General features: G+C 33.4%; 2 long non-coding RNA genes across 2 annotated transcripts in view; one reads left to right on the forward strand and one right to left on the reverse strand.

The window, feature by feature from the left end:
- Positions 1 to 27211, forward strand: part of LOC144316763 (uncharacterized) — a 326077-nt gene that overhangs the window by 164040 nt on the left and 134826 nt on the right. The window lies entirely within an intron of this gene.
- Positions 3481 to 27211, reverse strand: part of LOC144316762 (uncharacterized) — a 49854-nt gene continuing 26123 nt past the window's right edge. The window contains exon 3 of the long non-coding RNA XR_013382614.1: positions 3481 to 3551. This is a non-coding gene — a long non-coding RNA (uncharacterized LOC144316762). The remainder of the gene's footprint in view (positions 3552 to 27211) is intronic.

Consider the following 27211-nt stretch of genomic DNA (forward strand, 5'->3'; position numbering starts at 1 on the left):
ACAACAAGAATAAATAAACACTAGGATAAGCAAATGGGAAGATTAGGAGACTTATTTCTAAGATACTCTGTGTTGGTACATCCAAGCTAGATAATTTGCAGTTACAATGGCCAGAGAAGAGTTACCATTTTCTTTACTTCAATTCAAGAATATTTGGCACCCAGGTGGCTCAGTCAATGAGGTATTTGACTCTTGGTTTTAGCTGAGATCATGATCTCAGAGTCCAGGATCAAGCTCCACGTTGGGCTATGCACTCAAAGGGGAGTCTGCTTCTCTCCTTCTCCTTTTGCCCCTCCCTCTGCTTGTGGGCTCTTGTACTCTCTCTAAAATAAATGAATAAATCTAAGAAAACACCAAGAATATTTGGAAAATAGAATAACAGATGTTCTAATTGTGAGGCTTATACACATTCTGCTGTTGTCAATGGATAATACCTTCACGGTTGATTGTTACAGCTTCATCCATCTGTAACTAGATGCTTGACATAGGACTTATGGTCAGGTAGTGGGATGCAATTTGCTTGTAGATAGGTGTTATAGTTCCTGCCAAAGATGAACTCTTAGAGTAAATGACAGTGAATAATAATAATAGAGATTATCATTCAGAATGCATTTTGTTTGTGTTTTTTATGATTTAGATGAAATCTACCGATGATGACTCTCAGCTTCTGTGCATTATAGTCTGTCCATATGGCCTTTACTTGCAAACAAAATGTGTTCTCAAACTTCGATGGATTCTAGAGCCAACACTGACCTGGGGGAAGAAAACTTTATATAGCACTATGTCATCTCTAAAATTTCTAATGTTTCAGTATTAGATGTTATACCTATATAGCATATTCAATAAGCAGTTGGATTATCTTTTCAGTTATCGTGCTGAAATATAACTGATGGTTTTGGTGGAAAGATTTAGCTTTAAGTGAAGCATGAAAAGAGTGAAGGTTTTTAATTTGCATATGTTTGAGTCTCAGAAGCTCTTAAAAGTGTAGCATAATTTTGTTTATGCCCCTTGGTTATTATTTGCTTCAACTTTGAATAAAAGACTTTTAATCCAAATATTAAAATATACAAGTTTAGGAATTAAAGTAGATACTTACTGGCATAGGAATTGACAAATTGGTGAAACACAATAGAAAAGTCTGAAACAGATGAAAAACAAATAGGAATTTAACGTGTGATGTTTTAAATACATGAAGATCTCTTACAAATCAATCTAGCACTGTATGTTGACTACACTGGAATTAAAATAATATAAAATATAAAAATATGGCTGTAAGCCATCTTGATGCAAATAAACAGGGAAATGGACAAGTTTTTTTTTAATTAGAGTACTTATTAAACATTCACTGTGTATCTAAGAATTTCTATGAAACAGAAATACTTCTTATACCACAGGCTGTGGGTTTTCTTTTTTTTTTTTTTTTTTTCAATTTTTTTAGACCTGTGAAGGTACTATAGAGATTTTGTTACCTAACAATCAAATAACTTATTTATTTATTTATTTATTTATTTATTTATTTATTTATTTAGAGGAAAGTTGGCAGCAGAGAGACAGTGGGAGAGAGAGAATCTTGAGCAAGTTCCTAGCTCAGTATGAAGCCTGACCCGGGGCTTCATCTCACAACACTGAGATCATGACCTGAATTGAAATCCATAGTCAGACATTTAAACGACTGAGCCATTCCAGCTTCCCAAAGAACCATTTAGAAGAAGAATTAAAGGAATGTCATTGCTAAATTTATTGAGACTTTTACTTAGGCTATGCCTAATATCATTTTTAGATTCATGATACATTTTATTTTGAGGTATATATATGTTTCTCTATTACAATTTTCAACTATATTTCAATTTGAATGTTGTGAATTTAAGAGAAAATATTTATGAAATAACAACCACTAGGTTTATTTCCAGAAAATCTATCATGGGAAGTATGTTTATTATTATAAAACTGAAGTTTATGAAAAGCTTTTTCTTACAGTAGTTTATCAACTAATAAACATGTAAAATATGGATGCTAAAACACATGGATGAAGGTTTTCTAAACAGCTCAATATTTACAAGATCTCTTCCTAAATTACTTATTAATTAAAAATGTAAAATATAACTTTATTGTGGATAAACCTGGAGGATACCACTGAAAAAAAGGCATCAACTCTATCTTCACCAATATTGGAACAAATGACATCAAGTACCATCTTTAAAATGCACATAAATATACACATCATTTCTGCATTATTCCTGTCAATAATAAAAGTCTAAATTTAATCACAAGCGCAGGCAAATTGAAGTTGAAGGACATTCTATAAATTAACTTTTCTTAATTCTCAAAAAGTGTCAATGAAAAGAAACAAGAGAATGGTGAGAATATGCTCCAGAAAAAAGGAAACTAAAAAGCTATGACAGCTAAATTGAGTGTTGGTCCTGAATTTGATCCTGGTTCAGGGAAAGATAGCCTTAAAAGAAATTATTCGAACAGTTGATGCCATTAAATATGGACTATGATTTAGACAGTAATTTTGTATTATTGAAATATGTCTGATTTTCAAAACTGCATTAGTTTATGAAAGATAATATGTTTATTCTTAGGAAATGAATATACTAGATACTTTTAGGGACAAAGGTTCTTTAACTTATTCTCTAGTAGTTCAGCAAAATGTAATAATTTGTATATATATATGCACATATAAATGTGCTAATGTATAGTGGGGAAGAGGGAAAGAAATGGACAGGAAGAGTAAGGGAGCAGAGAAAGAAAAATAAAGAAAAATTTGAAAAATTGAATAATTGCTAATATGGGTAAAGAGTATAAGGGAATTCCTTACGCTATTCTTGTAGTTTTTCTGAGTACAAAATTCTATCAAAATAAGAATTTACTAGAGTATCTGAGATGTTAAACAATGAAAGGCTATAAAACTATTAGAAGTTCTGTTGTAGAAATTTATTTGTTGGCCTAAAGGTGTTCTCAAGTATATTTTAAAAAAGAAAATTATAAACACATGCTATGTTATAATTCACACACAAAATTTCAATACACCTATGATTTTTGGTGATGTGCGGTAAAAATTCAGACTTTTGTTTGTTACTTCTTTTTCTTTTGCTTACCTCTCTTTGATTTCTCTGTAAGAAACACTGTCTTATAATAAAAGTATTCAAAAATTATCTGAATTTCACAAAATGCCCTTTAAGTATACATATCCCAAGAATAAATTCTTTTTTTTTTTTTTAAGATTTATTTATTTATTTATTCGTGAAAGAGAGACAGAGACACAGGCAGAGGGAGAAGCAGGTTCCATGCAGGGAGCCCAATGTGGGACTCGATCCTGGGACTCCAGGATCACATCCTGGGCCGAAGGAGGACACTCAACTCCTGGCCACCCAGCCATCCCCCAAGAATAAATTCTTTTTTAATAGGCCTTTAAGCTGTCATTTTAAGTATGTAATATATCAAACTATGGAGTAGAAACCATATTCAGTTGCTTGCCTGTATCAACCGAGTGAGTTTATTCTATCAGCTATTTCATCTTGATTGACTAGGGCTGCGTTGATGTGACACTAAAATGGGGGGAAAAAAGAAAAAAAGAAAAGATCATGCTAATTTTAATATAAATATCCATAGAAACTCAACAATAGAAACCAAGGTGACAAAAGATACACAAATGCGCACACACAAATCAACAATGAATTTAAACCATTTATTTCTGACATATACAATGGAATAACTAAAGGAATTCTTAAAATTCCAAATAGAAACTAATATATACTAATATATAAAATGATCAAGATTACTTTTTATAAAAGAAATTTTGCATTGTTCAATAAAGTGCTACCATACTATAGTTAATTTCCTGAAATCTAACAAGTATATACTTACAATATTAAAATAACCCCCAGTACCTGTGGGAATTAAATAATCATTTGGGGAGTAAATGGAATAATAATTCACTCATTTTTTTATGAATATATTAACAGAACTTTAACAACTGCCAAATCCCTTTTACTTTGACATGTTTTAAGTCAGTTGGGTATAAGATCATATGATAAAAGGATGCCACCCTTTTATGCAAAGGCCATGGTTCATCCCCAGTATTATATTGTTCTTATCAAGGCATTAAAGGTAGTAAGTTACAGAACTGTCAAGGTATTCAGCAAAGAATCTACATATGAAAATTTAAGAGTGGCAGTCTACTAAACAGTGGCAAACTTCTGTAAAGATATTGGATAATTGAAAATAAGTTTCTCTATGTGGAACCTCTCTAAAGTACAGTTTTACACAATCTGCATGTCGTGTCTTTCATAACTGGTTTATGAGAAACATTTTTACTCTGTGGACTTCACATTAAATTATTCTTGTTTCCACTAGGTGGTTCTTCAACTGAAAATTCCTTCTGTAATAATTGACATTGGGCCCTGTATTTTCTTTCTTTTTGCTATTGCTGACAAGAGCAAATCAAGATTGCTATTTGCTAACAATAAACAACCTCTGTAAAAGTACCCTAATCATTTTTTCCTTTGACTTTCTGAACCACTTAGGCAGTGATCTTGCAGTTGATTTTCTTTTGATAATTATTTCAAATTATATAGAAGAAGGAGATGTATCTATTTTAGAGTATGCAAAACAAATTTGCACACATACATGCACACATGCACAATAAATCCCCTTCACACCAAATAATTGGAATATTAATCCCATCACTGTGTTCTTCATACACAAGCAAGTAAAATTTAAAGACTAATGAAAAATAAAAAACTTAGAATCATTTATTTTTAAGCTGGACAATAGAAGAGACAGGATAACTGAAAAGTGAATCAGGTTCATAAAATAGTGTAGAAGAGCAATCTATTTTACAAATAAGCTATATGGTAAAATATTAGAATGTAGGAAGAATAGTTGAAATATAATGTGGTATCTAAGCAGCTTGAGATATTGAACTCATTTTTATCTTAGAGAAGGAAAATAAATCTAGGTTACAAGAGAGTAAAAATTATCATCATCAGCTAATTTATTGGGCATTGTCTACGTGCATAGTTTCACAATTACCATCATTGATCATAAGCAGGCAAGGTGATGTTGACCTTGGGAAATTTCAACAGAACGGAAGAAAGTAGTAAACAACTACAAGTTATCTTTTGTGTTCTAATCCACACTTCCAACAAGGCATGTTGGGGTGGGGGGCAAATGGAAAGCAGATAATTTTGTAATATTTTTACCTCCTACTAGCTTTATTTTATGTTTAAATGGCTAAAGCATAATTAACATGATATGAGCTTCATGCTTAGGGTACATCTTTATTTTGCAAACCAATTTCAGATTGTTTCTTTGTCATATTCTGAGCAACATATTTACTTGGAAAGGATAATTGTGTTTATTCCATTATGAGCCATCTCCTACAGCTTTTTTTTTTTTACCATCTATTCCTATTCCTTATTATTCAAAAATATTCTTATATATGCATGACTTTCCTTCAACCTACTTTTTAGCTTGTGAAATTGTTTTATCAGATAGCCAAACTTTTTTTTCCCAAAATAATATAATAATCATTTAGCATTAGAAGGTGACTTCTAATTCCTTCCATAAAAGGAAATTTCTTCTATAGCCTAATAATACTATTTAAAATGTTCTACTCCTGAGAATTATGATCCCTCTGGTAAATGGCAGCTTAGTGCAGTAATTCTCAGTGGGTGATGAAAAAACATCTCTCTCACAAACTCAATTTTTCTTAATTAATCTGAATCATTTATTTTTAGGATGGCAAGATAAGGTTACATGATCACAGAGACCACTTCATTTTATTCAACCTCTAAGTATATTGTACTTTTGTAGTTTTACCATTCCTTATGATATTTCCAGTTTTTCTATATCTTTGAAGTCCACCAAAGCATATGATAGATATAAAGAACATTAGCATAGTAGTTCATCTATGCATTTATCAAAACTCAGGAAAAATTTTATCTGTAGAAAGATTAGGGTTTTTTTTTTTAAGATTTATTTATTTATTCATGAGAGACACAGACTAAGAGAAAGGTAGAGACATAGGCAGAGGGAGAAGCAGGCTCCTTGCAGGAAGCCCTATGCCTAACTGGATCCGGATCCTGGGATCACGACCTAAGCCAAAGGCAGATGCTCAACCATTGACTCCATATAGGTAATATCATCAGTCCACCTTCTTATGGAAGGTGAAAGAATCTGTTTTTTGTTCAAGGCAACTAATTTCATTGGCTAATAAAGGGAAGACATTGTTGAAATTTTTTCACATGGTGTTATTCTTTCCCTAATATTGTTTGCAGTTTATGGACAGTTCTCACATTTAATGCTGTTACTAAACTCTTTTCAGCTGCTACAGCATCCTAGCCCATAGACACCCTAAGGCTTTCCTACTGTGAATACTTTAGTTCTAAAAGATAATTTTCCACGATAATACATTTTTAGCTATTGCAATGCTAGAAAGAGCTCCAGAGACAAACTTTCATTTTACACATGAACAAATTTGGCCCCGGAAAAATAAAGTAACTTGCCTAATGCCATACAGATAATAAATTAGGCCCTCTACAAGACTAGAATTGAAATGTATTGACTCACATCCCACTGTTCATTTCATTATACCAGTATTTTCAAAACATTCCTAGCCAAGGTTTGAAATAAATTCCCAAATTTTGTTTTTTGTCTTGTTTCCCACTCCCCTCTTTTTTTTAGGTTTCAGAGATTCTCAGTACTAGTTTAGAAAGGCTTTGGGGGCCTAAGAAAAGGATGGACTTGTGTTTCTAGCTCTTTCTCTTGGTTCAGTGTGCAGAGACTAGGTTTTTGGAGTTTAGATTTTATTGTCAATTAAATGGGAAGACATGGGAGGTTAAAATAGGTGATTAACTAATATAATTTCATTAGTCTTTGAGAACACCACTCTGATGCTGTGATGGGTAGGAAGAGGTCTCTTAAACTGAATTTTGGTGAATACATATACATTATATATATATATATATATATATATATATATATATATATATATATATATATTAGTTTCTAAGTATTTAAGTCCCCAAGAAGTTCTAAGTTGATATGAATTCATTTAAAAATAATTACCTAGAGAATCAATATTCTATGGGAGTAGAGATGCAGACAAGGCCTGGGGGTAGTAGCTATTGGCAAACTGTACCCAGTCCTTGACCCAATATTGTGAACTTCTAAGGGAGATAATTAACCATGTTGATTACATAAAATGTCTTCTCAATTCTGGAAAAACAAGATGTATCTATACAGATTATTTCCCACTTATAGTATATGCAAATATCAGTGGTTTGCCATCATCACAATGGCAAAGATTATAGAGGTACTAATATGAGTGGCTCATTAAAATATACTTTCAGATTGCTTCTCGGCCTTTTGGCTAAAATCAAGTGTAAAACATACTTTCAGGAATTACCAGCTTTTGAGTAACAGCTTGAACATAAAAGATTACATGAATATAAATGTGTTTAGAGTGCAAATAAATTATATAAAACTTTGAGGTGATGGCTATGAGAATAAGGCTAGAAAGACTAATAGAATAAAAATAAAATAAAACCCCAGTTAGAGAAATAGGCACATAAAGAAAAGAGAGATGAAACCCTCTTAATCAGATATTACATGTAAATTAATAAGAGAATATATCAAAATTATTTGCTTTACACAGTGTGCTTTTTTTTTTTCTCACTGCAGTATAGTCATGCAAGAAATACATATTGAATTTTGTCTGTGAGCTGGAAACTGCTCTAGTGCCAGTTACAGTGATAAGAGATTTGGCACCTGCCTTCATGGAGCTGTCATGATGTTTAGAATACTTGTTAAATAGGTAAAAATATTAAATAAATAGAAATTTGACATAGGAATAATTGTTTAACATTGGGATAGAGAGTGGCTTAGGGACAAGAACAGAGAGTGCTTTAGGTAAGGTTTACAAGGAGAATTTTTAGAGAGTACAGTTTTTGACTTGAAACCAAATGGTCAATATGGAAAATAGAGTTCCTGACAGAGAGAAGAGAAAGAGCACAGGCCCTCAAGTGGAAATTAGGTGGTATAAGTTGAAGAACAAAATTAGTACCAACTCTGGAGAGCAGCAGTGAAGGAGAGGGAATATGAGACAAGACAGCAAAATCTGGTCAAAGGATGCATTATCCCATCAGTTAGAATTTGTTTAACCTGCATTTTAAGCAAAGTTATACCTTAAATGACTAGACCCAGCTTCTGAATTAGAGGATTAATAATGTCAAATTTGATTAACTGAACAAAACCAACTCCTTACTTAGGAAAAATCATGAGATTGATACCATTTTTCACGTATTTTTTAACCCTGATGCCTCCATCAACAAAGTGGACAGAAACTGTTTTTTGTTTCGTATTGTTTTGTTTTGTTTTATGATAGTGAAGTTGCCTGTAGTGAAGTAATAAAGTATATTTAATTTTCTATTCATTTACTGTTATATAGGTTGCTTGGGAATGATGTATTAATTACTGTATTACAGAAAGCATAGTGCATTGTTCAGATTGCTCAATTATTATTTATGACAAAGTGAATGAATGAATGAATGAGCCATTGACTAAGTTCATGTGTTCCTAGAAAACCATTTAAATCTCTCAGATAAAATTACCTAACATCCCAAATCATGGAAGGAAGTTATATGGTAGTAAATGACATCATGATTTGGCATGAAAAAAATAGATTCAAAGCATGTGCTTTGTAATTGTAGACCATATTTTTGGGCAAGTCCCCCTTTTTTTTTTATGCGCAAGTCCCTTAATAAGGAAAGGAAAGCACTTTCCTATTCCTCCTTTTTTGTGAATGAGAAGGAAGTGGGTGACAAAATACCATCAACAAGGATGTTGCATTGTGGATTTTTTAATTATATTTTAAAAAAATATTTTATTTATTTTATTTTAGTTTGAAAGATTTTATTTATTTATTTGAAAGAGCACAAGCAGGGGGAGTAGTGGAGGGAGAGAGTGAAGCAGACTCCCCACTGAGCAGAGAGCCTGATACACAGCTGGATCCAAGGAACCTGGAATCATGACCTGATCCAAAGGCAATGCTTAACCAACTGAGACACCAAGATGCACCTATTTATTTTAGAGAGAGCAAAAATATATTATTTATTTTAGAGAGAGAGTAAGAGAGAGAGAAAGAGAGAGAGAGAGAAAGTACAAGCACGAGCAGGGAAAGGAACAGAGGGAGCAGGATAAGCAGACTCCACATTGGATGTGGAGCCCAATGCTGGGCTCTATCCCATGACCATGAAATCATGACCCAGCCTGAAACCAAGAGTCAGACGCTTAACTAGCTGAGACACCCAGGCTCCCCTGGAATATGATTTTTTAAACAGGAAGGCTAAGTAAGAAAAAAAAGAAGGAAAACACAAATTACTAATAACAGAAATGAGAGGACAGCGCTACAGATCTCATGGACCTTAGAAGAACAATAAATATGTACCATAAACAACTCTATGCCCACAAATTTGATAATCATGAAAAGGACCAATTCCTTGGCAGATATACAGAGATTAATAAACCATTATAAATCAAATAATCTTAAAACCACGACCCAAGTCAATAAAGTTCCATTTTTCTGTATTAACCGTGGCTCTTCTCCCCTCAAAGCACCTACTATTCTGACTTTTATAATCACTCTTTTGCTTTTCATTGTGATTTTTTTTAAAAATATTTATTTATTTGAGAGAGAGAGTGAGAGAAAGAGAGCTAGCATGAGCAGGGTTAGAGGCAGAAGAAGAGGGAGAAGCAGGCTCCCCACTGAGCAGGGCTCTATGTGGGGCTTGATTCCAGGACCCTGGGATCATGACCTGGGCTGAAGGCAGACACTCAACTGACTGAGCCATCCAGGCACTCTGCTTTTCATTATGATTGTATCACCCAAAAGTACATGCCTACTTTTTTAAAACTTTATATCACTTTTTTTTAAAGATTTACTTATTTATTTGAGAGAGAGAGAGAGAGAGAACACATGAGAGTACAAGGAAAAGGAAAGAGAATCTTAGGCGGAGTCCCTAGCTGAGTGCAGAGCCTCTATGCAAGGCTCAATCTCACACCTCTGACCTGAGCTGGATGCTTAACCAACTGTGCTACCCAGGTGCCCTGTGGTAGCAACATGTTATCTAATGATGTAATTTTGTTTCCTTAGTAAGTCACATACCCTTGTGTCAGATGCTCAAAGTTTTTTTGGGTTTCAGTTTTCCGTTTGCTTTTGTTGTTGTTGTTTGGTTGTATTTTGTTGCTTGTTCTGGGTAAATATTCTCAAAATTAAACTATATTCATTCAAAATGTATTTACAAATCTCTTTTGTAAATATTAATGTAAAAATATTTTTCTTTCCTATCTTTTTCTCTTAAAACATTCTTTGTTGAGTTGCTTTTTTTGGTTCTTCTCATTTAGTCTTCATGTGTGAAATGATTTTCTCTTTTATTTCAAATTATTGTATGAGTATGTCACATCATCTCTGAATGTCTTCCTCCTTCTGATATGATATGTTTTGTTAATTCATACCTGGTATCATTTTCTTGATGTCTTTCAATTTATTTTGAAATTTGTTTGGAAATATTAGAGTTTTGATGTGCTTGAGAAGACATATCTCGCTGTGATCATTATGCTTTGTAATCTCTTTTTTCCCATGGAAACATTGCATGAGATTTGGCACTAATACTTCTTTTTCTCACTCATTTTTAAAAGATGTTTGGTTCAGATAATTTTTACTACATCACAGAAACCCACTTTTCTATTGTTTTTGTGTAGTATTTTAAAATACGGCATCTTGCTTTCTGAGTTCTCCTTTTTCTCCCTCTTCCCCACTCTAGTTCCTTCTAGTACTTTCTCCTTAGTGTAGTGGACCTTGTTTAGAAGAGAGATTGGGTAGGTCAGTTTTGAATATTCATTGAACCTAGGAAGAGAGATTGGGTAGGTCAGTTTTGAATATTCATTGAACCTAGGCTACTTCAGCAACTTTGTACTTATTATGAGGCCCTTTGCTCCCTTCTACTATCAGAACAAGTAACCCTCCATAGAGATGTAGCAAGCATTCCCAAATTGCCTGTGTATTTTAATGAATAACTTTGAACTATTTTTAGAAGTCCTTTCTTTGTGTTTATAGGTTATTTATATTACAATAAAAGGTTCAAAAGTATTCATGAAAGTAGCTGATAAATATATAAGCAATTTAGTTCTTTTTAGCTAAAGTTGGGCTTAATATAATGTCTGAATTAGTATGCCCTAAATTCAAGGTTGTTTGGTAGGGGGACAATGAAGGAAATAATTGATCATATATTTTCTGTTTTATATACACTTTTATATACTGTTTATATTTTATAAATTCTTTTATGTTTCAATCTGTTCTTTAAATCAGAAGCACATATTATATAATGAAAACCAAGTATACAAAAAGAAAGAAAGAAAAACTCTGTTTCACTGTTTGAAACATTGACAATTTGTAATATGAAAAGAAATATTTGCAAATATCAATCAAAGGGTTAAGGACACTGGGCTGTATACCTACTGGACTCTTATACTGGTTACTTTATCTCTGTTTACTAGTACAACTAGACTGAAATGCACAGATCAAATACTTAGCATTTAATTTTATGTATTGGGACAAATAGAGGAAAATAAAATATTCTATTTGAAAAGTATAGTTTTGGAGACAGAATAGACTAGATGTTAAATTCTGAATGACAACTTGTTTGTAAAATTTAATTATAATACTTAAATATTCTTTTATAAAATACTGCTTTTGGCAAAGAAATACGTAAAGTAATGCTGCATGTTTTGTCCTGTTTAGTAGCTCAATTATCACGCTTCTTAATGTTGAGGATTCAAGAAAGAATTTGCTTGTAAAAGTTGAGAAATTCAGTTCCATGTCAAGAAAACATTATACTTTAACATTACACTTAATACTTATATATTATACTTAAAATTACTTCCAAAGCTATTTTAAATTCTCTTTTCACAATCTTTAAAAAAATTATCTTGACTGTTATTCTTCCAAAAGGAAATATCTTATATTTTTTAGTTGTTAAGGGTTGTCAGACATGAGTAAAAAATATGTAGGTACTGACCTCCGTTTCCACCTGCCATTCTTAAATGATGAATTCATATTTTAAATAATTTTCTTCCCTGACTTTAACAATAAGAAATGGAACAGGAACTTTGTCTTATTTGGGTTTTCTAATATTAAGTCGTACTATAGACTTTATTCCAAGAGAATTAATACAGCTTTTAAAAAGAAAAAAAGAGCAAATATCATTGACTGCATCTGCAGTGCAAATGGAATGTGCTCATTATGAGCCTTTTTAGTAGAGAAGGAAAATACAGTTTTAATATAGATTTCAAAAGTTGGAAAATAATTCAATTTTGGTACTAGAATGACAAAAGTAGGCCAATAATTTATAAGCATCCTTCACAAACTACTAAGCCTAGATTTTGTAACATTTATGTAAGTTAAATGTAGTCTTTCTACTATTTATTTAAAATATAAGACTTTTCTTTAAAAAAAAACTAACAAAACAAAATATACAGTATTCAAAGGGAACTTGGAAATTATGCAGGCCACTCTACTATTTTTCTCCTTCTCAAACTAAAATTCAAATATATACCCTTACAACATGCAGTGTATACTGGGGTAATAAAACCTCAAAATGAGCACACTTTATCTTCCCCTAATTAATTTTGAGTGTTTACTGGCATTTAATTAAATAATTAGTTTGTAATATTTGTCACATGCCTTCTCCGTGGAAGATAGTGTACTAAGTACTAAGGATATACTATTGCACAGGGGCCATTACTCCTAAAAACTTTACAGCCCAAAGGGTGATATAGATAAATGAATTAATAAGATAAATTCCAGGTTGTTGTAAGTTTTCTAAAGTCAGTGAAAAGGATGCTAATATCCAGATTGGGCATTTAGAGGAAACATACCTAATGCACTGCCATTTAAGCCTACCTAAAGAGTAAGAAAGTAGCTATGTGAGAATTTGTGCATAGAGGGCACTAGGGGGAGGAAATGCCATGTGAAAGCCTTTAAGAACAGTGAGATTGGAGCCTAATGAGCAGGAGGAGAATGTGTGATCTTTTCTTTTGGAAATATTTTGCATGAAGGGAGTGTGACATGACACTACACTCTCAGTGTGCAGTGGTTCATTTCTAGTGAGCAATAAATTATTGTTATACGTGTATTAAGATGTCATAACTTCTAAATAATAATTTATAGATGATTTTAATAAATAACTTTTTACCATAGAAGTAGAAATTGGATAAGCAACAACACTCCCTTTCCTATCCCCCAAAGATACTCCAACACAAGATATACACATTGACCTTTGGACAATATGGATTTTAGCCCCCTTCTAGAAATGGTGAGTTAGCAATTCATTAAAAAGAATATATTGAGCATTTTTTAAGTACCATTCATACTTCTACAACATGCTTGTTAAATACTCATCACAAACTTACAGTGATACTACAATCTTTAGTCATTAAATTTAAGTATCTGACGTAGATTCAGTAAGAGAAAATAAACAAAAAATAGAACATGCACCTGAGGAAAATGGCAAAGATTACTAAAAATTACAGGTGATAATATCTTCTCCAGGCTCCAACCATAGAGTAAGATCAGGGACAGAACTTTATGTAACAGAAGCAGCTATTTCTGGAAGCCAAGATCATTTGCTGTTGCTGAATGCAGGGCTGAAACTTTTGGGCCTCTTTAAATGATCCAACTTCTCAGACTTATTCTGAAAAGAACTAATTTATAACTCAGTCCCTCTAAATATTGAGTGTTCAATCTAATTGAAAGTCTTAGTGGTATTTAATGTCACCCTATTACTTTATGGCAAAAAAGTATTCATTTTTCTATTTTTACAAATTGTAAAATATACATAAATAAAATTTACCATTTTAACAATTTTTAAGTACACAGTTCAATGGCCTGTTGTACAACAATAATCACCATTAATCTCCAGAACTTATCTTCTGAAACTGAAACTCCATATCCCTTAAACACTAATTCATGATTCTCCCCTTCCCTCAGCCCCTGGTAATCACCATTTTACATGGTTTTTCTATGAATTTCACTACTCTGGGTACCTCATAATTATATGGGTATTATACTGGGTATAAGACAGTATTTGTCCTTTGTGACTGGCTTACTTCACTAAGCATAATGTCTTCAAAGTTCCTTCATGGAGCATGTGCAGAATTTTCATCTTGTTTAAGTCTCAATAATATATCATTGTATGTACATATCACATTTTGTTCATTCATCTGTTTGTGGATGCTCGAGTTGCTTCCTACCTTCTGCTGTTGTGAATAGTGCTGCTGTGAACATTGATGTACAAGTAATTTCTTTGAACACCTATTTTCCGTTCTTTTGAGTATATAGCTTTAAGTGGAATCTCTAGGTCACATGGTAATTCTATGTTAAATTCTTTAAATTTCAAGTAGGATTGAGAAAGACTGAAAAAATAAAACAAATTGCACCTATACTTCCACCCTCACCATGCTTTTTAATGTGTCAGGATATTTGTTCAATATATTTCTTTTGCCTGGATTCCTCAAATCAGAAACCTAGGCACAGTAAGCTAGACTTTGGTTTAGTACTAGAATGCTTCCATACTTCTAGCTAGTTTCAGCTCCATTACCTGATTCAGCCTTTTCATTTGAAAATACTGTCAGTTTTTAACCAGAAGATAATGGGCAAGTCTCATGCTAGAACATGCATGGTTTCTAATGATTCTGATCAGGGCCTATATTAGTATTTTTACAAAGTTTATGGCAGTAAACATTACAATATATTTTTGTTGAATAAACATTTAATTTTTTAAAATATATTATTTATTTGAGAGGGCACAAACAGACTCCCCACTGGACAGGGAGCCCAATGCAGGGCCACATCCCAGGACTCTGAGATCATGACCCGAGCAGAAGGCAGCTTAACTGACTGAGTCACCCAGATGCCCCCAAAATCTAATGTATTTTTATTGGTATGCACTTGGTGTCTCTGGAATGTTATGCCATTATATACCTATGCCATTTGTATCTAAACTGTACCAGTTTAGATATACAGAAACATATTCACATTGGTATCTCAAGTAAGAAAAAATGAATATGTTCCTTTTGAAATCACTCGGTTTAATTTTTTTAATCAAAGCATTGGGTATGTACCATAACTCTAAAATAAATCTTTAGGACATGTAGCTATTATCACATTATAACTCAAGATGTGTGCCTTGAGAATATTTTTCATGATTCATTTATAATTAATGCCTTTGAACATTTCCCATATAATGATAATTTAACATTCTAAGATATTGAAACCAGTCAATATAATTTTACCTCATAATACTCAACTAGTTCTATGAAAATGCAAATTAAAGATCTGAGTATTAGGCAAATCAAATTTGCATGCATATGGTGTATATACATAAAATGATTCAGAATATTGGATATCATTAGCCACTCATTATACTCATAGACCATAATAAAGAACAAGAGGAATTTGCCACATAAAAGACATTAACAAAATGGAAAATTTTACAGGCATAAAATTTATATTCTAACCCCTTAACATGGACCTGAATGCCAAAATCCATATAGTTAAAAAAATAAAGGTAAAAGCAACATTTCTTTCAGCATTCTGAAGAATATCTCTATAGGGAATAAACTTAATGAGGTTGGATTTTATTGAGATCTCTTCAAAGGGACTTGAAAATACACAATTTTTTTTTCTATTTAAACTTTGGGATAATTCAGAGTATAGTAATTTTGAGGTTAAGAACACATTAAAAATAGACAGCAGAGGTTTGAATTGTGGATTTACTATTTACTAATTATATTACCTTGCATAGACTTTTTAAACTTAAGTCTATACCTTTCTTGTACAAAAAAGAATATACGTCATCATCACAGGACTGCTGTTAGTATAAATACTGTAATTGTAGAAATATTAATATAATGTCTGTGTAGAGCGAGTGTTCAGTATGTATCACCTAATATTTTTTCAACTGAAATAAAACAAAGACTCACATTTTCAACTCTTTTCAAATGCTTTTTAAAATTATATATAGCCAAAACTTAAATCTTCTCATTTTAAATGATAAATAAATGCATTTATAGAAAATATTCTTATATCATCAACATCAATATATTTCATTTAAAATGCTTGATAAATTCAACTTCTAATGTTTTTGGAAGTAGAAGTATTATACTTAATGCTAGAGTATTAAAAAAATCACTCAATATTTATTATTTAAAAAACAAATGTGAAAAATCCAGAACAAATTTGAAGAAGAAAAGGTCAAATTTTCATTCTCTCTCGGAGTCTCAAGATGTGTATCTTGAATTTTAGATTTCACCTTTTACTTTTTTTTTTTTAAGACTTTATTTATTTATTCAAGAGAGACAGAGGGACAGAGACAGAGACAGAGTCCTAGGCAGAGAGAGAAGCAGGGTCCATGCAGGGAGCCAGATGTGGGACTTGATTCCAGGACTCCGGGATCACGTCCTGAGCCAAAGGCAGATGCTCAAATGCTGAGCCACCAAGGCATCACACCTTTTACTTATGTAATTTTGAAAAACTCACTGAACCTCTTGAGACTAAATTTTCTTACCTGTAACATAGTAATAATAGCAAATTCATAATTATCATGTTTAACTTACTGAGGTAAATTATAGAAAAATATTTTGTAATATGAAAAGAACTCTTTAAAGAGTTCTCTTTAGTTGTTCATGTATATTTTAAATTTGCTCATTAGGAAATGTAATAAAATATAGATTATTCACGTGGTTAACAATTTACTTAAAATAATAAAAAAATAAAAGAGAAAAGAAATGAGTAATGTTCAAAGTCTCATCTGAAAGGAAATTATATTCCATTTGTACCTTAAACTTTTCTAAAAGCTTTGTATGATATTTGTTTCAGAAATTCAAAGGAGTGAGGTGGCTTAGTCAATTAAGCATCTGACTCTTGATTTTGGCTCAGGTCATGATCTCAGGGTTATGAGACTAAAGCCTAACATCAGACTGCTTAAGATTCTCTCTCTCAGGGTGCCTGGATGGTTCATCTGGTTAAGTGTCTGCCTTCAGCTCAGGTCATGATACTGGGGTCCTGGGATCTAGCCCTGAGAGTTGGGTTCCTTGCTTAGTGGGGAACCTGTTTTTCCCTCTCCCTCTGGTCCTCCCTCTACTTGTGCTGGCTTTCTCTTTCTCTCTCAAATAAATGAATAAAACCTTAAAAAAAAAAAAAAAACAATTCTCTCTCCCTTTGCCCTTCTCCTATATATCTGCACACATGCAATCTCTCTCTCTTTATAAAAAAAAAAAGAAAAGAAAAGAAAAGAAAAGAAAAGAAAAGAAAAGAAAAGAAAAAAGAAAGAAAGAAAAAAAAAACAACAAGAAATTCAAAGGAGTAAAACTATTTATCAGGTAATAAGGCCCAGCTTCAAAATATACTCTTGTTTATGGAACATTCTAGATTCCTAAGAATGTCTTGAACAAAAATCTGAAATGTTAGTAGATGAAGGAAAGAAAACCCCTCTTAATTGCAGAATAATACCTTCAATATGAGCTCAATTTAATTATACATATATATGTATATATATATATGTATGTTGAGTAAAAAAATATATACATACATATATATGCCAATGTAGAGGAAAAGAACTAGATACACCAAACTATTGAGAAACTATTGCCTCTGAGGAAAAGAAGTACATGGGCTTTATCTGAAAAGGATTTTCATGTTTTACTTTACATATTTCTGAATGATTAAACTTTTCAATGAGAATATTTCTTTGTATTATTTTCATAATGAAAACACCAATGAAGAGAAAATATATTTAGCATTTATTAAGGAAGAATGGTCATTCATAGTTAATATTTACATATTTGAATATCAAGCCTAAGTTTCTATTTGTCAGAATCTCTGATAGTTACAGAAAAATCTGACTTTAAACTTTCAAGCTGAATAGTCAAGTTCAAAGTATATGTTCAGGAGGTCAAACATTCCACTCATATTATTAGCTAAATCCATATTGGGTCTTAAAAATAGAAATTAATGACTGATTCATACTTTTTGCATGTCCATATGGACATTGTAACTGGGGCCAGAAGCAATACTCATTCAGAATTGGAAATATCAACATTAAACTGTGTACATGCAAAGTGAAGCATCTGATCAAACATCCTGGTAATATTTGTGTTTATTCCACTCTAGCTCAAATATGTGAATATCTGCAAACATGTAGATTTCCTAACATCTTAATTTTGATCCATCTTTGAAGCTAGGGTATATTTCTTTTAAAAAACTTAAGATATGGGAATCCTTGGGTGGCTCAGCGGTTTAGCGCCTGCCTTCGGCCCTGGGCGTGATCCTGGAGACCTGGGATCGAGTCCCACGTGGGGCTCCCTGCATGGAGCCTGTTTCTCCCTCTCCCTCTGCCTGTGTCTCTCTGTGTGTGTGTGTGTGTGTGTGTGTCTTTCATGAATAAATAAAATCTTAAAAAAAAAAAACCTTGAGATATATATATCTTATATTTATCTTATACATATATTATTTTACATAATAGTCTAGAACAGGAGTTGGCAAAGTGCAGGCCATATATATATATATATATATATGCTTTCTTGAAGAAATTACCACCATAAAGATAAATTAACTGCTTTACTTTGTATATCATCATTCATCAAATTTTTGAAATTAAATGCAGTGGAGGTTTTCTGCCTCTTTGATTTTCAATTTAATCTATACATGTATATGTAGTATATGTGAATAAAGCACAATTGTGGTTTTGAATTTTAATGTGTTTCTAGGAGTGAAAATAGAGGTAGGAGAAGGAAAAACATAGAAGTAAGAGGAATGGCTATTGGACAAGACTATGAAAATGACGCTCTATTAAATTTCTGAATAGATACATAATTTTACCTACAGATTAAGCCACCAGAATAATTATATTTATGTGAAATCCTTCTAGAGTCTCCTGATTACTAAGGAATTAATTGAGTTGATACCGTGGCGTATGGTGATGAAACTAAAAAAAATTAAGCTTCCAGGAAGCTCTACTTATTCCACTAAAATAAACCTGTTTAAGGGGTAACAAAATATTTTGATGAAATTATTAAAGCTGCGATCACGTTAAACGTAATTTGACTTCTTATTTCTCCCAAAGCACTTTTGTTAACTTTTCAGTGAAAGATTTCAGAAATTAAACTCATATATTGATAGTCTTCCTATTTTTCTTTTTACTCACCCAAATATTTATTTTTCTTATCCAGTTTCCAACAAAAAACATATATTTTTGTACGCGTTTATGTGCTACCTAGTATTTTAGTTATAGAAATTAACATTTTAAAAATTCCTGCATTCTATTGAGTTTAGACAGCCACTGAATATAATAAATTTTTGACTTATATAGTAAGTTAAAAGGAGACAATGGCTAACATAATTCTCACAATAAAAAACAAATTAAAGAGCATGGGATGGGTAAGAGTACTGCTTTGCAATGTTAACTACGGCAGTCAGGAGAGAGACCTCCAAAAGAAAGATGTCAGATGAGCAAAGGTAAGAGAGGTAAAAGGAAGAGGTAAGAGAGCAAGATATACACACACCTGAAGGAAGATATTTCTAAACAGAGCAAGAAGCCAGTGCAAAATCCTTGAGGCTGGAACATGAATGTATGTTAAGGGAACTCAAGAAGGTCATGTGTAACGTGTACTGTGGAAGGAGAGTAGTAGAAGGTGGCTTTAGTAAGGAAACTGGGACTGTTGATGTTCTCAGGTCATTGTAAATATGTTCTCTTTGAGACTTTGCTAAGTTTTTTGCACAAAAGAATAGTATGATCTACATAGATGTTAAAATAGTTACTTTGTTAGATAGACTGAGAGTAGAGTATGTGGGTCTAAAGGTGGAAGCACAGATCAATTAAAGGGATTTTGGAATAGCGCTGAGGACTCCTACTGGAAAGTCCACATATGGAGCGTGCTCATTTCCTTTCCTTTTTGAATTTCAGCGCTTGGTTGGTGCTACGGTCAGTCCTCACTACACTGCCTGCCGCTTGGGCCAGCCCTCGGGTAGTTGAGCATGAGGCCATTCAGAGGCTTCAGCAGCTCCAGGACGGTCTGCTGCTTACTGGGGTTTTATTCCTGTCATGATTTAGATGGCCTACTTCAGGGACAAAAGATTTTGGGTCATCTTAATTTCGAAGCCATTGAAAACAGGAACAACGCGGAAGGTACATGCACTGGCTTGTATAACACATGGGATATACTTAAGACAGTCACCAGTTCACAGGGCTCTTACTTCACAGATGCATCCAAGTCAGACTATCAAAATAAATGTTAGCAAAAAAAAAAAAAAAAGTTTTTGCAAAAATCTGGAAGAGATCTTCTGTTGGATTGAAGCAAAGTATTAGCAGTGTAGTTCAGGAGAAGTACTTGGGTTCTGTATGTATTTTGAAGATCAGTAAAATTTTCAGGTGGATTTTATGTGGGACGTGAAAAAAAGAAGGCAAGGATGACAATACGCTTTGGTCTGAGCAATTAGACAAATAGAGTTACATTAACAGGAGGTAGAGCAGAGAGAGCAAGCACTGAGATTTAGGTTTAGTCATGTTAAGTTGGATAATAGCACGATATTTTGATACCACTTAAATGTAAACTGACCTTATTATGGAGGTAGTTCAACATATGGTTCTGAAGTTGAAATAGGCCCTGGCTATAAATCAACATAATTGGGGATCCCTGGGTGGCGCAGTGGTTTGGCGCCTGCCTTTGGCCCAGGGCGCGATCCTGGAGACCCGGGATCGAATCCCACATCGGGCTCCCGGTGCATGGAGCCTGCTTCTCCCTCTGCCTGTGTCTCTGCCTCTTTCTCTCTCTCTGTGTGTGACTATCATGAATAAATAAATTAAAAAAATATTAAATCAACATAATTTGCAGTATTATCATATGGATAGTATGTAAAAACCACAAACCATGGGAGTGAGGCCCAATAGAGAGAAAAATTCAGGGACCGAGCACTAAGCCCTCCCATATTATGAATGTTTTCACACTAAAATTAACCAATAAAGGAGATCAAGAATGAGCAATAATAGGAGAAAAAAAAACAAACAAACCAGGATGATGAAGTGTCCTGAAAGTCAAGTGAAGAAACAGTGTGGGGCGATGAAGAGGTCAATTATGCCACATGCTTCTGAAAAATCAGTACTGAGAATTGATCATTGAATTTTGCAATGAGAGTAGTATCAGTGGCCCTTAAAAGGGCAGTTTCGGAAGACTGGTGAGAGCAAAAGCCTGCTTAGAGTGTTTGTTAAAGAGCAAGCAGAGAGGAGGTACTGGATTCAGGCAGTATAGAAAACCTGGTCAAAGTATGTAAAAGGGAAGAGGATGTGGATGTTAAGTGTGATTTTTTGTTTGTTTTTGGTTTTGTTTTTTGCAGTTAACAGATATGACCCAGTATAAAGAGAAAAATAGATGAGTTGGGAGAAAGATTGCTTCAGCTGTTTTCAGCAGATGATAAGACATAGGATCTATTGCATAATTGAAAATGTTGGCTTTAGGTAGGAGTATGGAAAATTTACCTATAGTGAGGATAGAGAAAACATGTGTCTAGATGCTGGGAAAGTCTAGACTTAATGGAGGGAGATAATACACTTTTTAAAGGTTGCTTCAGTTTTCTAATTGGATTAAGAATCAAGGTCATCATTTAAGAATCAGAATGGCCTGTTAGAGGAAAGAAGAGAAGATTTTACATAATAGTCTAGAACAGGAGTTGGCAAAGTGCAGGCCATGGGCCAGATTCAGACTGTTGCCTGTTTTTGTAAATGAAATTATATTGGCACACAGCCATGCCTCTGACTTATTTGAGCAGTCATGACAAAGACCATATGGTTCACAAAGAATCAAAGAGGCAGTATGTGGTCTACATGGAAGACCCTGGTCTAGAAAGTTAGAGAGTAGCTCAAAGTAATCAACATCAAGGCCCTTCTTGAATTCGATGTGATAATGGTCCACATGGTTGCAGATTTTTTTCGAGACTCATTTACCTTTACAGAAGCACACGCAGAGTAGAGGGAAAATTGGATTTAAGCAGGACAGTGTTTATGCCAAAGTAACACAATGAAGGAAGAGAAGGCCAGTGAAGGATCAAGTGATAAATCATGTTACATGGTCGCATGGGTACATGGGTGTTACATGAGAACATTCACTTGGCAATAATTCATCAAGCTGCATAGATATGGCATGTATATTCCAGTGTGCATGTTACAATTCAGTAAAAAGCTAAAAACAGTTAAACCTGGGATTTTAGTTGGAAAAAGAGGGCAAGAAGGAAATCAGTGAGAAGAGGACTATATGATCAATAGATCTAGGTCATAGTGGGTTTCCTCCCCACTTTTTAAATGTTAAGCAAAACTAAACTTTAGAAAGTTAAAAATAGAGAACAGATGACCCCATCTTGGACTTGGGACAAATTTAGTAACAACTCAGAACCAGCCCAGATCTTGTCATGGTAACTGAAGTGCAAAAGGATTGTTGAAGCATTTTTTTTTTTTTAATTGTGTCAGACATTTTAAGTTTGCTTCCCTTCTCTTCATTATGAAGTTTTTAGATCTTGGTTGGTTGAGGTTGCTATTTGCCCTCTAGGTTCTATTTAAACCAAAACCAATAAAAATCATAAATTAATATCTGTGCTTTAAAAATAGCATGCATTAAATGAAATATCTCTTTTAAAATCAAAGTAATTATTTCTTACAGAATTTATATAAAGCATGAGGAAGAAGAAAAACAAAAGGGAAGGGAATATTTCAGATAATGGAGAATTATAGCTCATATTTCAATTAAATTGTTCTGAAGAAACAATATGATATTTTATAGCATCTTTTTATATAGAGGTTTTTAGGCTATAAATTGTTGCTTAATGCATCAAAATATAATTGAGATGACTAAGAGTATTTTTCTCTTCTTCCTTAAATCTTCTATTATAGAAAATGCTTATGATAAGGATATGTATATTTTATACCTAATATTAATACATGTTGTATTAAGAGTATAATCCCTAAGATACTTTAGATTGTATTTAAAACCACAATTGTGTGATATGTAATGAGAAATCTAGTTGAGACTCCTAAATATAAGTTCTCAGCAAAATTTTAACTTCTTTGACAATTTGTATCTTTCAACTGAGTAACTAGTGCTCTAAAATTATTTTTTTCCCTTGTTTGTTTTCTCGATGTGAACCACATGAACTGGCTTGCTCAATTTTCTTCTGTTTTTATGTCTCAACACAGAAGCAGGCAGTCTTGTGAAAGTACAGATGTTCTCAAATAATCATGTTCCAGAGATGTGGAGAATGGAGAATCTCAGTGGATTTGAAATATTTTCTAAAATCAGATCAGAAACTTTTATAGCACACTTTAGTCTTCTGAAGTAGAAGCTGAAAGCATTGATAATAAATCCACTTGTTTCCTACCTTTTTAAAATGGCAACATTCCTGGTGTGCTAAAATGCATGGCTTACTTTGCTAAGCTGAACAATTAATTGTTTGTTTTGTTTAAAAGACTATATGAGTCACCACTTAACCAGAGGTGGTATGTTCCAAGATCTCTACTGGATGGTATTGAACCCTGTGTATACTGTTTTTTTTTTCTTTATATATGCACACCTGTGATAAAGTTTAATCTATAGATGAAGCACAGTAAGCAATTGATGAAAATAATAAAATAGAACAGTCACAGCAATATATTGTAATGTGAATATGGTTCCTGTTAGATTATCTTGTTGTACTGTACTTCCCCTTCTTGTGATGAACCATGATAAAATGGTTGTGGGTTGAGATAGAATGGAATGACTCAGGCATTGTGATGTAGTGTCAGACTACCTTTGACCTTCTGGTGTGTCAGAAGGAGGATCATCTCATAAGATCAATTATTTGTCTCTGAATCGCAGTTGACTGCGAGTAACTGAAACTATGGCCAGCAAAACCGCAGAAAGGAAGGACTAGCGCAGTCAGAGTCACGCTGTAGAGCTTGACTCTTGAAGCTCATCTGGAATTTGTATTGGAAAAGAAAAATGTGAACAATAGTGAATGAGTTTTAGAATAAAGTTTAGCAAATATACTTTATTTTCTTCTCGGATCTTACATAAGATCTGTACTGGTTCAAGTCTATCTTACCTTTAATGCCTAAATTTCATTTCTTCTTCTTCTTGTATTTGCTTTTAGCTGTGGGTGGATGTGTAAGCACAAGTCATGTTACATATTGTTCCTTCTCATTTTGCCTAAATATGTGTTAAAATATGGAAACTCTGTATATATCTGCATGTATAAGCATTTCAAATCCTTTCTCCAACCCTTCAGTCACCAGAAAGATAAATCATTAACCCATATATTTTTTTCTATATTAGCTATTTTCTTTTACTTATGGTGTTATACAAATCTTATATGGGTTTTTGGAGGAAGTCATTGTCTGGCCATGACCACTGGTTGATACACAGTTTGGACCTTGGCAATAGGAGACTTCTTACCCTATCCCTGTCCTTGGAATGTATGTCCTGCCTACTGTTCCCACAGTGGGAGCCATTTTCAAGGACACAACCTTGACAGAGCAATCAATGTGTTGTTGAGACCATGTGCACCTAATACGTTGCTGAATCCAGTTAAGACCTCTGTTTAAACTTTGAAGATTCTGGTGGGTAGGTTTCAAGATCTACTCACCTTGTGGCTGTGCAAGATAGGCCTTGTAAGTAAATTCTCTTATTAAACCTGCCACCTGCCAATCTGGAGTGGTCTGCCTCTTTCTTCTGTATCCCTTTGGCCTTTTTGTACTGGGCCAGTTTAGGAACCAACAAGGATAACTACCAAATATGTGTGCATCAGTGGTTCTGCTATTAGAGATTTTCCTTTGCTGATCAAAATAGATTTGTAGGATAAAGCCAGTGTAACAGGTGCACAGAGTGCTTAAATCTTTTGCCCCAACTTTCTCTGACCATAGTTTCTACTCAATTTACATGATAATAAGTTGTATCTTTTATGCTGCTCTAAGTGTATATGTTTTGTCTTTCCCACTGATGTATATAATGGAGCACAGCGGCTGCATGCTAATTCTTGTCCTCAGAGGTATCAATACATAGGACTGACTCTTATTTACATTTTAAATTGTGTCTATTAAAATATTTTATTAGTTATTGAATTATGTTGGTAAAAATTATATTAATACCTCTTCAGAAATTACAAAGTCTGAAGCTAATCTGATAAATAAAACTATGACCATTACGGGGAACATGATATTGAAAAGTCATGCCACTGGAGTCCATACTCTGTCTTAGTATTAATATGACCAGTGACTATATGCATCCTATACTGGGTGAAAATATTTCTAAATGAGACAGCAGTACTGTCAACAAAAGAAAAATCATCCTTTTCTGAGGCAAACCTAACTTTACGAATATGTCTGAACTATGTGAACACTAATAATCTTAAACCACACATGTTAATATCATTAAAGTTTTGTACCTGTAACATCTTATGATTCCAAATGGTTTTTAAGTCAGATTTTAATGTTTAAATATGTAAAAAATTAGATTTCTATCTGCAATATCTGGAGACTATAGAGGCTTATCTATAACTATCTATTCTTTAGTATTTTTGGAACTTAATAGGACAGGTGAAAAACAAATCTTACAATATATTTATTCTATTTACTATGTATATAATATACACAGTATGCGTTAACTTGTCTGCAAAATCAAGTCTATTGATAAGTTATAGTACATATATTGAAAAGTTTTTCCTAAAAATAATGACTTCTCTTGGGACTTGTACAAAATATTTCATCAGTAATTCTCTTTATGTTCAGCCCTTTTTATGAACTCTGCAACTTGAGTCAATGGTATGAAAAAAGGAACTTCTTGGATATAGAAGATCCTGTAACTCTAAGTAACTTAGTCATGCTGAAGACTAACTATAGGTCATGTTCATTTATCCCATCCCACTAAATACCTCATTCAAGAGTCAGAAAGAATATAACAATAATTTTATATTACAATCAGGGAAGAGAGTCATAGCCATCCGGAAAAAAAATGTCCTATCTCCAACCCCCATCAATTGAAAAGATTATTTCCAAGTGTAAACAAACATGAATTGTAGTTGGTTACAGTGTTTTTTTTGTTTTGTTTTGTTTTGCTTTGTTTTTTTTATTTCGGGATGGGTTTTTTGTGTGTGTGACAATGGGTGTAAAGTAAGAGTAGAGTTTTGTTTTCAGTGTAAAGCATGTCTCAGAAAACACTGATTTTTAGGGAGGGAAGGAAGAGAAGGTTCAGTATGGAATGGAGGATGAGGAAATCGACTAGACTGTTTGATGGTGCTGGAGGGAAAAACCTAGTGAAAAAGCCCAAAAGGGATATTCTGCAGATACTGATGTAGGAGAAGCTCAAGAGATCTGACATTACCTGTTTCATGAGTTATCTGGTAATTTAAAAAGTGAGGCATTGTGTGTAGGCTGGTTTTAGGAAAGTAGCTCGTCCAGAATCGTCGAGTTCAAGGAATGCACTTGAGACTGCTAGGGGAAGTGACTTTTATTTTATTTTTTATTTTTTTGGGAATTGACTTTTAAAGTTAGCATGGTATCAGGGCCCAAAGAAGGTAACTAAAATCCACAGCGGAGCAATCAAAGAGAACAGAAATAGTAATTAAAAACAAAATAAAATAGGGGCGCCTGGGTGGCTCAGTAGGTTGGTCTTACGCGCTCAGGACATAATCTCTGGTCATGATTTCCAGATCTCAGGATCCTAGGATGGTGCCTTGCATCAGGCTCCTTGCTCAGCATGGAATCTGCTTCTCCCTCTCCTTTTGCCCCTCTCCCCAGCTTAATCTCTCTCTCTCTCTCTCTCTCTCTCTCTCTCAAATAAACAAGTAAAAAATCTTTTAAAAAAATAAAATAGAGAATAAAGCAAGACCGTATTAGCTCTTTCTCATGTTCCTGGGCTCCCTTACCTCTATAATAAAGGATATTAAGGTAGGATGGATTGAAAACCCTAGAGCTTCCCGGGGCTTCCAACTTGGTAAACTCAATGCAATAATATGTGTCCGAGAAAAAAACAGAAAGCACGCACATCATCAAAGACTTGAAGATGCAGCAGTATGATCTAATCATACTTTCAGTCTGTTATCTTTTTTATTTCAATTTTTAAATTTTTTTAA

The sequence above is a fragment of the Canis aureus genome, chromosome 7 (assembly GCF_053574225.1).
Source record: "Canis aureus isolate CA01 chromosome 7, VMU_Caureus_v.1.0, whole genome shotgun sequence".
Taxonomy (NCBI): domain Eukaryota; kingdom Metazoa; phylum Chordata; class Mammalia; order Carnivora; family Canidae; genus Canis; species Canis aureus.